Consider the following 18,123-nt stretch of genomic DNA (forward strand, 5'->3'; position numbering starts at 1 on the left):
CCAAGAAATTCCCATCTAAAATGTGGTCGTTGTGATGCAACTGGACACACTTCAGATACCTGTCGTGCACACCTCAAGTGCGACTACTGTAATTGGAGAGGTCACACCATTGATCAATGCCGCAAACTGAAAAAAGGGAAAGACAACAGTAATAGGGGAGATTATCAGGATCGCAGGGGTTCCAATTACAAGGCTAATCACGTTGATACCCAGCCAACGCCTCCAGCAACATCTCCGTCGTCCTACAGCCTCACTTCCGAGCAATATCACAATCTGCTTGCACTCCTTGATAAGAGTCAATCCAACTCCACATCTAATCATGTCGGTACCACCTCTACTATGAATAACTTGTCAGGTAGAGTCTTTTGTGCTTCTGCTCTCAATAAGGGAAGGGACTGGATTTTCGATACAGGCGCCACATACCACATGGTCTGCTCACCAAGCTTAATGACCACAAGTGTTCCAGTATACAATCGACAAGTGCACTTACCCAATCATGCACTTGCCGATGTCACACATATTGGCACAGTTCATCTCTCGAATGATCTCACCCTTCACAACGTGCTTTGTGTTCCATCATTTAAACTGAATTTAATTTCTGTCAGCAAACTCACTAATACCTCATCTTGCTTTGTCATCTTCACTGATAAAATGTGTCTACTTCAGGGCCAACGATTGGGGAAGATGATTGGGACGGGAACTGAACGAGAAGGACTCTACTACCTTGATAATGTGATGAAAACCAGGTGCAATTCAGCGTCAATTGTTGCCTCTTCTTCTTCTTCTCAGCTTTGGCATCAACGCCTTGGCCATCTTTCCAACAAGACCTTACGGCATCTCTCTACTTGCATTAAAAATTTGAATTTTTGTAGCATTGATGATTGTTTGATCTGTCCATTAGCCAAACAAACACGTGCTCCTTTTCCTTTGAGTTCTATCACCACAAAGGCTCATTTTGAGTTAATTCATGTTGACATTTGGGGAGGTTACCATGTTCCCACTATCACAGGGGCACAATATTTCTTAACTATTGTGGATGATTTCTCAAGATGCACATGGGTTTATTTAATGAATCAAAAATCAGATGCACGATCTTATCTCAGCACCTTCATCCACCTTGTTGAAACACAATTTTCCAGACGAGTCAAGGTTCTACGTAGTGATAATGGTCCAGAATTTTCTATGACCCATTTTTTTTCAGATAAGGGGATTCTCCATCAAACAAGTTGTGTCTCTACTCCCCAACAAAACAGGGTAGCAGAGCGCAAACACCGTCACTTACTCAATGTTGCTAGAGCCTTACTTTTTCAATCTCATCTTCCTAAGAAATTTTGGGGTGATGCAATCCTCACTGCCACTTATCTCATAAATCGGACTCCCACTCCTCTTCTTCAAAGCAAATCACCCTATGAAATACTTCACCACAAACAGCCAGCGTATGCACATTTACGAGTGTTTGGTTGCTTATGTTTTTCTTCCACCCACCACCATCGTCCCACAAAATTTGATGCAAGAGCCACACGGTGTCTTTTTCTTGGGTATCCATATGGCACAAAGGGATATCGAGTTTACGACCTTCACACGGGTAAAATCTTTATCTCCCGTGATGTTATTTTCCATGAACATGTGTTCCCTTTTTCATCTTCTGCTGCAGTTTCACCACTTGTGTTTCCACATACTCAAGATACTGCCTATGATGATCCCATCATTCATCCGTCCATTCTACTGGAGCAGGATTCCGTCGATCCATCCTCTTCTTCGCCGGTGAGTCCTCTTTCGGTTTCATCTCTTTTTCTTTCCACCTCACCACCTCGTCTTAAACGACCCACTCATGCACCTGGTTATCTTCAACAATATCACATCGACATCAACCTCCCTTCTCGGTCCGTCCCTTCATCTCACTCGGCGTTGACCAAAGTACCAGGTACTCCTTACCCTTTGTCTGATGTCCTCACATACGATCGTTTATCTGCTCGACATCGTGCTTTCACCACTTCCATTTCAGCTGCCATAGAACCCAGCTCATTCTCCCAGGCTATATGCGACCCTCACTGGCGTTTCGCTATGGAAGAAGAACTGGCAGCCCTTGCTGCGAATAGGACATGGTCTCTGCAACCATTGCCCCCTGGCAAGAAGCCGGTTGGATGTAAATGGGTTTACAAAATCAAATTTCGATCCGATGGATCCATTGAGAGATATAAAGCACGCTTAGTTGCCAATGGATATAGCCAAATTGAAGGCTTAGACTATCGAGAAACTTTTGCTCCGGTTGCAAAATTGACTACAGTTCGTCTACTCCTTGTTGTTGCCTCGGTCCAATAATGGCACCTCCACCAGCTTGATGTTAATAACGCTTTCCTCCATGGTGATCTTGAAGAAGATGTCTACATGTCCTTGCCTCCTGGTTTCGAACGAAAGAAGGAGACACGAGTTTGTAAACTTCATAAATCTTTGTATGGGCTTAAGCAAGCCTCTCGCCAATGGTTTATCAAACTCTCTTGTGCTCTTAGAAAGGCCGGTTATCAACAATCCAAGGCAGATTATTCATTGTTCGTCCGAAACCATGATGGTAAATTCACTGCCCTCCTTGTCTATGTTGATGATATTATCTTGGCAGGAAATAACATACAAGCAATTGAAGATACCAAGTCTTTTCTTATGAAGCAATTCAAGTTGAAAGACCTTGGCCAATTAAGATATTTCTTGGGCATTGAAATTGCTCGCTCTAGCAAGGGGATCACCCTCTCACAACGAAAATATGCCCTTGAAATACTTGAGGATGCAGGTCAGCTTGGCGCAAAACCAGCCACCTCTCATATGGAGCAAAACCTATCACTCAGAAAGGACGAAGGACAATGGGTTAGTGATCTTTCCTCTTATCGACGACTTGTTGGGAGACTAATCTACTTGACAATCACGCGCCTTGATTTGGTGTATGTTGTCCATATTCTTAGTCAATTTATGGAGAAGCCTCGAACTCCACACTTGGAGGCAGCCCAGCGAGTCTTACGATACGTTAAGCACACACCAGGGCAAGGTATTTTTCTTTCTGCAAGAAGTCCAATTTAATTGAATGCTTTTTGTGATGCGGATTGGGCCAGATGTCGAGACACACGACGTTCTACCACCGGATACTGTGTATTTCTTGGAGAATCCTTGATCTCCTGGAAAATCAAGAAACAAAATACTGTGTCACGTTCTAGTGCAGAGGCGGAGTATCGTTCAATGGCAGCAACTTGTTGTGAAGTCACTTGGTTGAAATCTGTTCTACAAGACTTGGGTATCAAACATAAACATCCAGTCAAGTTATATTGTGATAATCAAGAGGCACTTCACATCGCTTCGAATCCGGTCTTTCACGAAAGAACCAAACACATAGAAATTGACTGCCATCTTGTACGAGAAAGGGTTCAAAGTGGAATGATCGAGACATCTCACATCTCAACCATGAAACAACCAGCCGACATCTTCACAAAGCCACTGAGCTTATACCAGTTTACGACTTTGCTTTGCAAGTTAGGAATAATCAACATTCATTCCAAACTTGAGGGGGAGTGTTGAGAGAACATGCCCACTAACCTGGACAGAAGGAATACTGCACATGCAGTACAATATTCCTTGTCAGCTACCACATGGTTCCAGCTCACCAAGCTCAGATGTGTTGCAACATGGGCAGCTTGCACGCCACCTTTACAACATTTATTTATTGCATGCATTTGTTTATTGCATGCGTGTGTGTAAGATGTATATATTAAACCAACTGCCATTGGAGCAGATGATGAATAATACAACCAAAATATTAAACTCAATACAATCAAAGAATATTAGTAGTTACGGACCACATACTAATTTTTCCTATATTTAAATATACATATACACACATGCATACAGATACACACACACACACACACACACACACACACACACATATACACACTACTTATACATACATACATATATATACATACATAAAGCGACATACTGTTTGGACCCAAAATTACACCATCGGCCCGTGCAATCGAGGCCATTGAGTAAGCATGATTCTAGACCGTCGGATAAGAAAGTTAAGATAATTTTGTTTTGAGATAATGTTATGGTTTTTAATCATAATAATTATCTTGTAATAAGTTATCTCAAATTTTCTTATACAAAATAAATGGGATAAAAATCATAGTCCCAATGTAGAAGCAAGTAGAACAGTCCGATTTAATTTCGATTTGTTAGCAGTGTACCATGTGGATTAGAGCAACTCGGCTTGGGATCTTATCACATGGCATAGCATGGATCTACAAATTTTGGATAATGGTGAATAGAAAGCCTAAGTAGGTTAGGTTGATTAACAAGTAGTCAGAAATGTATTTTAAATGGTTTGAAATTCATTAAATGGGATCATGATGTATGGATGAGTGATAGAATTATGACAAGAAAAGAAAGCCTAGCTAGGCTAGGTTTTTAATTACGATGGGATAAGTCAAGATGGGCTTTTATCTTGTTTGGAAAGCCAACCATTTGGATGAAAGGTTTCAGACTTTAGAGGAACATGGAAATAGTGACGTGATGCAGCAGGAGGTTTACCATGCATGTAGAGATAAAAGATTATGATGGTGGGACCGAATATCCTTGGCAAGATGCTAAGAGTTTTAGTCAGATGACAACACTTGCAAGACTTGGAGATAAAATCACAGTATATCAGGTTGCTGCAAATGAACATGTGGCTTCAGTTTGCGTGAGATGGTATGACTAAAGCATGGGCTTTGGCCTGCGTAACGTAAATTGCTTTATGAGTTTGAAAACGATTGGATTCTGTAACAGGTATCCAACAAGTGTCAGCCGCCAAAGCCAGTATAGCAGTATTATAAATAAAAGGCAATGTGCATCATTCAAGGGACCTCGAATTCAACACACAACTGCCCTGCGCAAAACCTCTCAAACATCTTGAGATTTTTTTTTATTTTCTTTTTTCCGCCGACATATCTTCAGTTTGGATAAACAGCACTGTGAAGGCAATCGGCGAACATCTTCAGTTTAGATAAACAGCACTATTGCCGTAGAATCAGCCGACCGATAAGCACCTTCAGTTTGGATAAACAGCACTGCGTTGAGGTTGACTAGTTACCTATCCAAGTCTCGGCCGAGAAGGGTTTTCGAATCCTTGTTGGCAGAAGTCACCTTGTTAGCCCTTTCGGCGTAGTAAGGTGTTACGAATTACGTTATTCGATGTACTGGACGTCGAGTGATTCTATGATTGGATACTCACAAGTGAGTTTCAGAGTTCGGCATTCTTACGGCCGAACTACATTCACCATCAAGACATACATCACATTTGAGTACTTGTGTCCATATAGTTTGGTGTCGATTCGACGTGCCTATACTCTTACGAATATAATCACAGTGACCGAATCGGGCGCCGACGATTTGTGAACTTCGCAGAACTAGCAGCCTTATCTTTAGGCTCTAAAACCCAAAGACCGAGAGTGTTCCTTCCTCGGTCGCAGTCGCAAGATAAAGAAGTCAGCAACGCGCTCAACGCGCAGGCCTTGTAATATTTAGGGTCAACACGTATACATACATATACATATAAATGCATACGCATAGATACATAAATAGATATACAGACATACATACACATATACATAGACATACACACACACACACAGATGCATACATACATACATACATACATACATACATACATACATACATACACACACACACACACAGAGATACCTAGACACAAACACCCAAAAACCGACATATACATACATACGTATAAATGTAACATAGACATACACACACACACACAAATGCATACATACATACATACATACATACATACATACATACATCACATGTACATACACACACACGGAAACATACATACATATAAATGTACATAAAGATACACACACAGATGCATACATACATACATACACATGTACATACACATAGAGATACGTACATATATATAAAATAATTGTTTGTAAACACGAATCTCCTGTAGCAAATGAGACAAGAACACGTGTACAAAATAATTGTATTGTATTAATGAGTTTAGGGTTACAATCTCTTTACAAACTTGATCCTCTAATTCGATCTCTGAAGATGAAAAAATGTATTGTTATTGATCCGAGGGTCATGATGACTTGATCTCAAATGAATGCACGTCTCAAAGTTTTGGCTTGTGGCAATTGAAAACCCAGCACGTGTGGTGGTGCTTGATGATTCTTCAAAGGTTTGACAAAGAATGTAGAGGAATGGTTCTAAGTATTTGAGAATTTGGAGAATTTGGATGATTGAGAGTTTTAGAGTTTCAAAGCTTCAGCGTCTGGGTGTGAATGATTTTCTTGACCCTTTTTTTGTCTTGGATCCTTGTATTTATAAACTATCCAAGCCTTGCCTACGGATGGATTTGGCATTGATTGTGGGCTTGATTAATTGACGAAAGAATCAAGACTCAATTTGTGGGCCGGTTCACGATACTAATTAAATTAAAATCAGATAATTCATTTCCACCAAATGTTGACACGTGCCCTTCTTGATGGCTCATCCGATTTGATGAATCACATTTATGTGTACGATTTATGAGACACATGACGCATGCCACGTATGCCCTGACATGTCAAAACTTTAATATGTTGATGAACATTTATTTCACTGAAATTTCGATATCTCAAGTGATTCTCGGTTTGGAAAGGTAATAGCGTACACAACTATTTCTCTCTCTCTCTCCCCCTCCCTTCACCACTCCCCCTCCCCCCCCCCCCCCCCCCCCCCCCCCCCCACCACCACACGCATAGGTTCGAATACCATCTTATATATGTGTGTGTGTGTGTTGGTTGTTGGACTCTTTTAATTAACAGTGGAAATTTTGCAGCATGGAGGACTAAAGAACGTTCAAGATTTGAAGAGGTAGGCCTTCTTGTTTTTTGTTTCCCCAAAACCAATCTGTTTACATTACTGTCACATGGCCTTATAAATTCCAATTCCAATCAATGAAAAAATTGCAGAGGTCATCCAAGTGGTGATGTTTGCACATGGTGGGCAGATAAGCATTGTTAAAAAATTCGCTTCTCGGTTACCCAAAAAAATAAATAAATAAATAAAAACCCCACCTGTAACTTTTGAATGGAGTTTTGTTGAGAGTATTAATTTTATATCAGAGAAATAAAGGATTCTACATGTGTTTATAAGTAATTGTCAACTGATCTTACGACAGAACTTCAACTTTTTTACAGTATAAAAGTAGGTTATCCTATATGTCAAGTCCAACGGTTACATGTGCTTCACGTTATCTAATTTGCAATGTCCACGTGTTAGACTTGAAAAATCATCACATGGACAGAAGCTTGTTGAACTTATTAATCCCACATTGAAAAAAATAATAGACATTTGCATTCTTATAAATAATTAATCCCACTTCAACTTTCTTCTAACTTTAACCAAATCTATCTAAAATTGCTGGCGGATTTCATAGGTAATTCTTCCATTACTTTTTTTTTTCTTTTTCATGGATGACGTGGTCCAATTACCGGACCCGAAAATGGCCCAAATTAATAAAGTTTTTTTTTTTTTTTTTTTTCTAGCCAAAATAGTTTCTAAGATTACATAACTTCTCAGTTTGGTTCCTAAGATTTGAAATCAATAGAATTGGTCCCTGAGTTTCTCTACAATCAATCATTTTGATCATTTCTTGAAAAATCTCAGTAAAATAAGGATAAAATAATAAAAATACCCTCAATTTTTTTCAAATCATTTTGACCTATTGTTTATTATATTGACGGTAATGTTGTCATTTGGATCATTAACATAATTTTTTACTGAATGACCAAAATGATTAATGGTAGACAATCTCAGGGATCAAAATTAGAAATTAGGCAAATCTCAATGACTATTTTAGCTGAAAAACTTTATTTTAATAATAAAGTCGCCTTTGGTGGTGATTTTGCCTGCCATTTGATTAACGTAAACTGATAAACCATACAAATCACAAAGATCTTTAGTACTGTTGGTAATATCCAAATCTTTGGTGGTATAGAAACCATATCTAGAAAGGATAAGCCGCGAGACCAATGTAGTCTTTCCATTTGAATAGTACAATATATATATATATATATATATTTATGTATGTTCCTAATTGTAATCGTTTTAAGAATTGACGATTAATGCAATAACGGTCTGGTAGTAATCTTCTTCATTTCTAAGTGACAGGTATTAAGTTGCCCATTGTGGCCGAACCGAGAAAAACCAAAATCGAAAAAAACTGAACCAAATATAAATCGAAAAAAATTAAACCGAACTTGTGACATCCCACATCGTCCAGGGGAGTGATCCTTAAATATATATTCTGATCTCTACCTAGCGCGAGGCCTTTTGGGAGCTCACTGGTTTCGGGTTCCATGGGAACTCCGAAGTTAAGGGAGAAGGAGGCTTGAGCAATCCCATGATGGGTGACCCACTGGGAAGTTGCTCGTGAGTTCCCAAAAACAAAACCATGAGGAAATGGTAAGCCCAAAGCGGACAATATCGTGCTACGGTAGTGGAGCGGGCCCGGGAAGTGGTCCCTCCCAGGCCGGGATGTGACATTTGGTATCAGAGCCTAACCCTGGTTGCGTGTGTGCTGACAACTGAACAGTAATTTCAGTTTGGTTTTCGGTTTTGGTCGAAAAACGAACCGAATAAAACCAAGCCCACCCCTACCCATTGTTGCCAAACTCTCATTCTCCTTAGTGTAAAATATATCCTTATACTCAAAAGAGAAAAGAATTGATGATTGATTAATGAAATAAATATAATTAAGAGTTTTCTCAAAATAAAACTACATATCTTTGTGTTACGTACTATTACATGCGACAAAAGGAGAATTGGCGAAAAGATGATCCTATGTTTCAATTTCGTTTCCACTAAAGGCACACTCCCAAACAATGTTATTATTACATGGATAAAATCCATCTTTCATTTTCTAATCATCCATGTATTTAGAACCACTTCAAAATCCTAATATTTGACATGATAGGAATTGAAGGTTCAACAATTTAATCACCTGACCTTTTAAATTTAGATTCAGCTAATGATATAAAATCACTATTCTAAAATACCCCGTTTAGCGTCGCCTAAGTCTCGTCTAGACGGTTGGCAACCATCCCGATTAATCTCTAGACGTTTGAAAATTAAGAAAATGCATCTTGACCTGCCTAGGCGCACACCCAATCCACCTAAACTCCAAGGTTGCAACTCTTACTTAAGCAAAGATTTGATAACTTTTAGTTTACATTTTATTTTTTCAATAAATTGTAATATACTTTGGTGAAGACTCATTATATGCTTCTTCCACACATTTTTATTATGTTCTAATATTTTATAATCTATACGACATTCTATTTTGCAATTTATGTATTCTAATACAATTATGTATCATAATCTGCCGCTCGATTAGCGCCTTGCGTCTTTTAAAACTTAGTATAAAATGCGAAAAAAACTCCTCACAAGTGAAGGGCCCCAAACTATTTCATCATTTTTAAGATCTTACCTCTCTTATATATCTTACATCAAGGATTATGTCTACCAAAAATCGTCCAAATCCAAAACAATATGACATTTGGATTAAATTTTGTGTTTCTTTGTAGAACTACATTAGCCCATTTCTTCACTACAAATAAATGTGTTAATGGTTTCGGATCGTTGAAATGCATGACAAACTGGGCCTCAAAAAATAGCTGTCAAAATGTATATCAAAAGCGTATGTCCCCGGAAACTCTATATAGATATATATGGTTTAGGGTTTAGGAGCCATTTGTTACAAGTGACTTTTCGTAAATTCCAAGTCAATATTTGCTTCTTGTTCTTCTTGTTCTTCATCCAGTAAATGTGTCACGCACCAAAAGGTTCGCAACATGCTCCACGTATATACGCATGAGGGTGTCATGGATATTTCATTTAGAAATGAAAAGAAAATAAAAACTCGTACTCAACAAAAGTGTAAAACAATCAGAAATTCCCTTGTACCTTACTCGGTCAGTAGTTCAGTAAACCGTTTTACTCCCTTAGGTTCTATAGTAGGGAATTTTCGATGAAATTATCAGTCAGCCATAGTCAAACCTTATGATCCTTACAAAGCCTCAGTAATGATCAATTACAGTCAAAATTCTCCTTATATTCCAAAATTATCTAGTGAATATTTGTTCAGTTACCCTCCAGATCTTATTCCAAACCCAACACTAGCAAAGTTAGCGAAATTCTGGCTTCCCCCAAATTTCCACTACCAACCGGAAGAGTCATACAAAACCCTTGGATTTTACAAAAGTATTATCTTTGAAACCGAGTCAATACCCATTAAACCCATCACCAGTCACATAGATGAAAACAACTTTACCATAATTTACACATTGGAAAGATCATGACAAAAAAGGAATGGAGAATCCCCATTTACAAATACAAGTCCCTTCACACTTAACCACCCAATATTCAATATAATTATTATTATTACATCAATGCATGGACCAACATTTTCCTCTATCAGAAAGAAGATTTTAGTCATTCCTGGTTTATCGACTTCAACAAGAAATTTCAACCAATATTTCCAACTTGACTCTCTAAGTGGTGGTCAGTTCATGGCCTAACAGTCAATCTCATCGTAGAATCACTCATGCACAAAGTCAACCATTTTCAGTTAAGATTCGATAGAAATCAATTCAATAAGAAACTACCTCTTCTTTTAATTTTCATGGCCAAATATAAAGTGCCATGGATTTCAAAATGGGGGTACGAAGCAAACATGAAGAAGTTCATGGAGTCATATCAGTTAAATGGTGGGATAAATTCAACTAGCAAAGAACCATTGAACAGGTTCTTAGTGAATTTCCAATTAAACCACAGCTAGGTATCGAAACACAGTCATTATCAAACATCTCTCCATCTTCCTCACTCAAAGGAATGTCAAAGTCTTCCAAGTCATCAAAATCAAAGCACAAAGCTATAGAAATTGAAGACCTTGGACATAAACTTCTCGCTCAACTGGCACAATTACATGCATAGGTGACCCAATTACGATTACTGTTAAAATCTGAAGACGAAGAAGATAAAATTTCCTCTGAATCATCAGATGCATCATCACAACAACTATAGTAAAGTCAAATAGTTAAAGCACCAGGTAGGCTGATTACGAAGATACACAAGACCTATTTGCATAAAGCCATGTGAAACAATAAGTCAAGCTATGTGAACACAATCGTCAGTCACTATGTTAGTTACCATGTGAAGAGTTCAGTCATTATTTCACACCAATCAAGACACCATGTGAAGTATTTAGACATTATTTGCACAGTAAAAGCAAAGAATCAATCAGTCAGCAGGAATCACTTAGCATGTTCTACAGTAAAAGCGACAATTATTCCAACAAGTTCACTATTCATCAATAGTAACAATAAGTCATCTTCCATCCCGTTCTTCAACAGTAAAGAACTCAATCATTCTAGTCTCCTTTTCCAAGTTTATAAGAGGAAGACTCCGAAGACAAAGAAAGCAAATTAATTTCCACATTTTTTCCTCAGTTCAAATTTTCCTTGAGTACACATTATATTAAAAGAAACAAAACACTTTAAACACTTTTAATTTTAGAAGAAGAAGGATGCCTGTAGACACAATTTTCCAATCCATTTAGTAAATTGCACCACAATCAACATTTGTAAGTCGTTTGGCTTACAAAAAAAGTAATTTCAAAATTCTATTTGAGGATTAATGAGAAAATACCCTCAAAAAGGATTTAATGAGAAGATGGTTGTTTTTTTTTTTTTTTCTTTTTCCAACATTAGAGGATGGAGCTCCTGGAACAATGGTTTGATGTGGATGAAACTGAGTTAATCCATTGTTGAAGAAAAACTAGAGCACACAACTCTAACACAAGTGTTGGAGAGACAACACAAGTAATCAAATTACTTGTATTACACACATGAACTCTCAAGGACACTCTTTAGAAGCTATGACACTCACTCTTTCTAGAGACACACTCTAGACCACTCACTCTTCACAAGACTACTCATTTACAAGACTTCTCACTTACTTACTTAGCTCTTTTATTGGCTACTTTCTTCTTTGGTTGATTGGTTGATTATACATCACACCCATATTTATAGGTGAAGGCTTGGCATTCTACTAGTTTCTAGTTCTTTCTACAAACTAGAACTAGTTTCTAGTTTCTAGTATATTCTACAAATCTTTAGCTTAGATAATTCTAGACTAGCCACCCTACTTTGCATGCTAGAATCTTCTAGAACAATTCCATGCATGTTTGAACTAGAACAATCTAGTTCCTTTATACTGACTAATCTTAATGGGCTGGTGTTGATCTTTAATATTCCCCCTCAACACCAGCTCATTTTTTTCTTCTCGCTAAGTCGACACTTTACCTTGAACACTCATTTGTATGAGATGGGTTTCACATCTCTTGGCCTTGGCACTAAATCCCAAATTTGATATTTCTTTAACGCATCAACCTCTTTTCTTAGCTTTACGCCACTCAGAATTTTGCGATGCTTCTTTACGCATCGCTTCAACTGCTTCTTCTACTATAGTTGCGTTGGCGTATTTGGGATTTCGCTTCTGTATTCTCTATGACCTCCTTTGTTATGATCGTGGAGTTGATACTTCCACTTCACTAGGTCTAACTTCTCTTGGTGGTTAATACACACTAGTTTGCCAAGGACTCTTAAGCACTTCTTGCTTCACATCGTCTCTAGCAAGCAAATCTTCAGGCTCATTTAGACTCGATTGGACTTGGGCAGCTTGGTCTCCCATTTTCTCCTGCAACGTATCTTTAATCTCTCTTGAGTCAAGCAACACTTCATTTTTTTAGCACCACCAAGAAGATACTTTAGCATCTCATTCTTCCTCCATAGCTAGATATGCTACAGTGTCCCAGTCACCTTCACTTTTCTTCTCTAAGTTAGCGACGTTACTCTCTGCGGGATTTTTGAACTAGAAATCCTTCGCCATGTGGCCCTTCTTTCCACAATTGTAACATTTTCCCTCAAACCTTTTATTATTCCCAGACTGACCACGGTTGCCGTGATACTTTAGAGCTCCCTCTGGCCGAGAACTCTCTCCTCCTTGATGACCTTTATCCTTGTCACCATTTCTCCATTTCTTTTAGATCCACCACCAGCACACTGCTTGATGTTGCCTTTACTTTTGATGTAAACCGCTTCCTCCTCACTTCTTAACAAGACCCCTCCCATTTGCTTTGCCGAAGCTTCTTAATCGGTAAGCAAATTCTCAAACTCAACAAGTGATGGCTGGGTCGGCCATCATTGTACAGCAGCAACGAAGCCTTGATATTCGGGTCTCAATCCATGGATAATTATTATTTTTATCCTGGATTCTACAATGGCAGCACTAGGATCTAATTTAGAAACTTCATGGCAAATAGACTTTACCTTGTGGAAATACTGGGCAATCGTCATGTCCCTTTATGCCACTGATAACAACTTATTCTTGAGAAGCTACAGCCTTGTATCATTCTTCTTTGAAAAGAGTGTGGCCAAGGTGTCCCACACTTCTTTTGGTGTCTTGGCCTTCCATATGTGCTCCAACATGTCATCTTTAGCTGTGGTTTTTAAGGCGAACATTGCCTTACCTACCTTGATCTTCCATTTCCACAAAGTGCCGCTAGTGTCTTCTTCCGGCTATGTAACTTCATTACCGCCAATGACGTCCCAAAGATCTTAGCCTTGTGAGTAAGACTCGATACACGTCGCCCATGTGTTGTAATTTTTGTTGTCAACTTTTTGATTCCTCCAACAACTTGAAGATCTCCCATCGTGTTTGTAGAACTTTGATAAGCCGAACAAGATTAGTCAACAATCTTGTGAAGTACTAAACTTCTCACGATTCTCTGAAGCTTCACTAAAAACAGCCCCCAATCGTACCGCTCTGACACCAATTGTTGAAGAAAAACTAGAGCACACAACTCTAACACAAGTGTTGGAGAGACAACACAAGTAAACAAATTACTTGTATTACACACAAAATATTACAACACACAAACTCTCAATGACACTTTTTAGAAGCTATGACACTCACTCTTTCTAGAGACACACTCTAGACCACTCACACTCTTCACAAGACTACTCACTTACAAGACTTCTCACTTACTTACTTAGCTCTCTTCTTGGCTACTTTCTTCTTTGGTTGATTGGTTGATTACACATCACACCCATATTTATAGGTGAGGGCTTGGCGTTCTACTAGTTTCTAGTTCTTTCTGCAAACTAGAACTAGTTTCTAGTATATTCTACAAATCTCTAGCTTAGATAATTCTAGACTACCCACCCTACTTTGCATGCTAGAATCTTCTAGAACAATTCCATGCATGTTTGAACTAGAACAATCTAGTTCCCTTATACCAACTAATCTTAATGGGCTAGTGTTGATCATTAACATCCGTTCCATCCCAATTAGCTATAAAGGATGTGAAGATCGGTTGACTTGGCACTATACAAAGAACGGTGTTTATAGTCAAAACTTGATGACATCCCCTTACTTTAATTAAATCGTCTTGGATGACATCCCCTTGGAAAAAGCCCTCAGTAAATCCATCTAGACCAGGGGATTGTAAGGTTGGGATTTGAAACACAACCTGTTTAATCTCATCTTCCCATAAATCGGCTCCATTAATTCCAAGTTGTCTTTACTTGTTAATCTCGTAGGAATACACTCCAGAACCTCCTGGACTTTACATGGTTGGGTAGAAGCATACAAAGCTCCAAAAGTGTTGAACCACGATCTGGCTGATCCTACCCTCTTCCTCCTCCTGGCAATTTTCTTAGGTGCCTTCCAAGCCACGGGTGCAGTTCATCCTTCTCCGGTTCAAAGTTTGCATATGAAAAAACTTTAGTTTCTTATCGCATTCTTTCAGCCACTATGCCATTGATTTTGACTTCTAGTAAGTATCTTCCCACTCAATAACCTCCTTTAACTCTTTTCCACCCATCAGTCTTCTTTGATTGATATACATATCGGAGCTCTCATTTAAGACCAATGATTTCATTCTTTCTATTTTTTCCCTTTTGTCTTTGCCAATCTGATAAACTCCGTCGGAGTTCCTTTAGTTTTTCATAGAAATTAAAATCATACAATCCTTCAACGCTTTTCTTCCATCTGTCACCGACGATGATCTTACCCTCCTTACTTTTCCCCCAATGTCCATCGTACAAGAACCTTCTCTTTCCTTTTGGTGGCAGAAGTTAAGTTTGCAGGATTAACATGGCATCATCCGAGCCTTCTAATGCTTCATGTAGAATTTTTTCTTCTAGATATAAATGGATCCACTCCATCGTTGCTAGTCCACAATCAAGTCTTTGTTGGATGAATTCATCATCTCTTTTATTTTCCATGTAAACGGGAAGCCCTCATAGCCCAAATCAATTAGGCCATTTTTTGTAGAAAATTCCCGAAAATCTCGATTACTAGCAGTTGTTTTTTATTACCTCCGTCCTTCATCGTTTCTTCTAAAATATCATTGAAATCTTTGATAGATAAGGCAAAGGTCATTTGCATTCAAAATCCTTTTACTGATAGATAACCACTGCTATTTGGGTTAATATTTAGAATTTGGACTTAGAGGAAAGAAAACCCAAAAGAACTAAAGAAATGAGACTTGCCCGAGGCCCAGCACCAAGCCTATCCATCTATCTCAAAAACAATATGACGGCCCCTTATTAATAAAAAGGTTATGTGCTTACAAGAGAAGTGACAACCGATGGAAATCAACTTACTCTCAGCCCAAAAGCACTTTCTGAATGGTAGAGCATGTAAAACAGGTGATGACTCACTGAAGTGCTTTCGGGCAAAGCTTGCAACAGCCAAGGTCATTGCCTATAAAAGGGAAAACAGGGCCCAGAGACAAAGACACTCAACCGATCAAACAAACATACAAACTCTGCTCTCAAGCCAGATTTGCATCTAAAAGTTGTAATTAGCCCAAATCTCAATCCTTTTTAGGGTCACTCCCCATAAAAGCCATCTTTTGTCTAGTTTAGAAGCTCTGCTATCACCCTTAGTGGCGTAGTATCGATTCTCTCGCGTAACTTGTTTACCATCCATCCATTCCAAACACACAACCCTTTGTAATCACAAAGAGAAGAGACGGCAAGACGTTCAACCTTGCCCGACAAGGTGAAATTTTGTCCGACTCTCTTTGTTTCATTTTTTTATTAGTAGATCTGGTATTATGATGTATTCTCCAGTATATATTCAAGTTATTTCCAGTCTTTTGGTGATCAGAAGCTCTATTGGTCCTCAGATTTGGTTCACTTAGTGGTTTACTATCATAAAAGATGAATGGGAATTAAACCGATGGCTTAAGCCACATCTGGACTTTCATCCTTTAAAGAATACAAGATAATGAATTAAAAGTCCTTGGTGTCAAGGCACAGAAAAGAACTTAATGTAGACTTAACCCATCTACAACAATCCTTTGATAATAAGAAGTCAGAATAACTTGGGGCGCAAGTAATCTACTTAAAGACTTGTTCCACATTTGCTATACTGAGATGGCAGTGGCACGCCTAAGCACTTAGTTAGTTTTGATTGTGAGCCTCAAGGCCTACACCTAAGGCCCCACAAAGGCACCTTTCAAAACTAACTATGTTCTCCTCTTGAAGCCTCTCAACAAGCAGAAGCCCGACAAACAACCAAAGTGCCAACTCCTCGGGGAGCTGTGTGCTTGAGCCGGGGACCTTTCCCAGTGAAATTCCTACCCGAACATAGTTTTGGCATGCCCAGTGGGACCACATTAGTCTTGTATGCCAAGAAGAAGAAGAAAGAAAAAAACTTCAGGTGGAACACGGAGTATAGGCTACCCCAAGCTCTACCAAAATCAAACACGGCAGACCATCTAGAGAATATTTCCCCTTCACAGAGACCAGTTATTCTGAGAAGCTCAACTTCATCTGAGAAATTAGAAGGAATGGTGACCAACGAAGATTTGCAGGCCACCATGATACAAGTACTGAGAAGCATGGAGAAAATCTCTCAAGAAACTAGAGAGGAAGTAAGCAGACAATGTTCCATAACAGGAAGTCTGCAAAGAAGGCTAGATCTGGAGTACTCTACCCTAGAAAATCATACTAGAGAGATGATGAGAGATGCCAGTCCTGTGATGGAACTAGTTATTCTTCTTTTTCCTATACTTAAGGAAAATGGGAATAAAGGAAAAAGCAAGGAAAAATCTGGAACCAATAGGCCACTGTTGGAGGAAATCCTAGAAGCGAAGTTGCCCGACCCTTTACTATTTCCACTTAATAGTAGGGGCAGTGCGGGCAAGAGAGGACGAAGTATGGGATGCCCCAGTTGACCAGGGAATGCAATGGAAAAGGCAGGCCTACCAAAGTAAACAAGCATCTTCCTTATAGGCCCCCATCATTGGCCAGTAAAGGAAGAGATGCCAAGTGGAGGAAGTCCCAACCAAGAAGCGAGACTTTCTCGGGCAATGGTCGTAGCCGAAAATAGGAACTTCCTCATACTCTTCCTAATAATACAGCTCAACAACAGTTCAAGGATGAGTTAGCCGAATAGAGGAGGATGGTGGCCAGGAACGCTCAGCTACAAGCTCGCCCACTGTTTAGGATCATTTATCAGAAGCCTTATCTTGAGCACGTTGACAAGCAAAACCCTTTTCCAGTCAACTTCAAGATGCCCACATTCCTAAAATTTAGTGGAGAGGATAGCAATGTGTCTTCCAGATTTCACATTTTCAAGTTCTCTAATCACTGTGTAGCATTTGAAAACAATCCCAACTATAAGTTAAGATTGTTTGGGAACTCCTTGGTAGGCTTAGAATTTCAATGATACTCTCTATTACCCCCTAATTTTATTGCCAACTGGGGGCAAATGGAATGGCCTTTCATGAGCAATTTTACAGGATCAAACCCGTGATGTCTATCAATGACCTTGTGGAGGTGAAGCAATACGAGCATAAGTCTACATAAAACTTCATGATAAGGTTCAGAAGAACGAGGATGAGATGCCAGTTCCCTGTCAACCATGTCCATCTTATAGCTATTACTCAGAAGGCCCTAAGACTGCCTTTAAGGAAAAAGTTTTATGATATGCAGTTTAACGAGTTACAAA

This window comes from Pyrus communis, chromosome 14, assembly GCF_963583255.1.
Source record: "Pyrus communis chromosome 14, drPyrComm1.1, whole genome shotgun sequence".
NCBI classification, from domain to species: Eukaryota; Viridiplantae; Streptophyta; class Magnoliopsida; order Rosales; family Rosaceae; genus Pyrus; species Pyrus communis.